Source organism: Octodon degus, unplaced genomic scaffold (genome assembly GCF_000260255.1).
Source record: "Octodon degus isolate 3935 unplaced genomic scaffold, OctDeg1.0 scaffold00177, whole genome shotgun sequence".
In the NCBI taxonomy this organism is placed as follows: domain Eukaryota; kingdom Metazoa; phylum Chordata; class Mammalia; order Rodentia; family Octodontidae; genus Octodon; species Octodon degus.
The window spans coordinates 4,091,774-4,093,012 of record NW_004524753.1 but is presented as its reverse complement, the minus strand read 5'-3'; positions in this window follow the sequence as shown (position 1 = coordinate 4,093,012).

The following is a 1,239-nucleotide window of genomic DNA, read 5'->3' as shown; positions in this document are numbered from 1 at the left end:
ACTGAGCTATCTTCCCAGCCCCTTTCTTTCTGTTTTAACCTGTCTAACCCAAGTCATCTCACATAACAAATAAGATAGCGGCATCTTACCTTATACCCACAGTCCCTGGATAGGCATAGGCTTAAAGCTTTCTTTTTCTAATACAACAGCGATTTCAAAACTCAAAAGGTGGTTAAGTAATAACAGAACTAAAACTAGATTGGATAATTTTGAAAAAAAGAATTTTAAGTATTTCTCAGGCTTGATGATGGGAAGAAAATAAAATTTCTAAGCAAAAGGCACTAAAAGTTCTGGGGGAACCTCTAAGGTGTCAGGACTTGGTCTTCCAGGCCCTGATGCTATAAGAGGAAGAGACTGACTGAGCAGAGTTGTGGGTTTAATATGCACACTCCACACCCTGAGCAGGTGGTTACATGCAGATAAAATAAATTGATCTCATGCTCTGCAAAATATAAGCAAATGAGAACTCCATGGCTTCCTTATTTGTTACTAAAACCTCTTTCTAGTAGGAGGTAAACATCCTTATTGATGATCATTTGGATAATGGATATATATATAAATTGAGAGGAGGAAAACCTTGTTTCCAGGCACTACCACCCAGGGACCACTGTTTATTTGTCTTTATGTGATGCCTATGTTTTAGTGGCTTTTTAAAACAGTCTTTAGAGCAGTTTTCCTGTATTCACAATCATGATCTATTGTATGACCTGTTAAGCTCTTCTGTTTTATTAGAAATTGTGTCATATTTTCATTGTTGTATTGAATGGAATATATAATCAATCACCTGAGCAATTTTCAGCGTTTCACTGTTCAAGTCATAAAGGGATGGACATCTTTGTTGGTTAACAGTTGATGGATTTTGTGTTCATACAATGGATGTACAGAAGCGCAATTATTGCACCTAAAGATTCAAAGGTCTGCATGACATATACTAAATTAACTCACAGAGGATTGTACAAATTTAGTTCCTTAGCTGTACCTATACAATCTCCACCTTCATTGATTTGATAAAGAGAAATGTTTTTCTCTTATTTTTCCTACCATTTCTGTTTTACTATTACAGTTGAACATTATTTTTATATTGGTTGAGCAGTCATATGGCATTTTTTGTGAAATCTTTACAAATATTGAATATTAAGGTCCAAATTTTTCTTAATGATTTGTGTGAAAATTTTATAAAGATTCTTTTGTTACATTTTGTACATGTTTCCATTTTTTAATTATGCTTTTGTTATGATT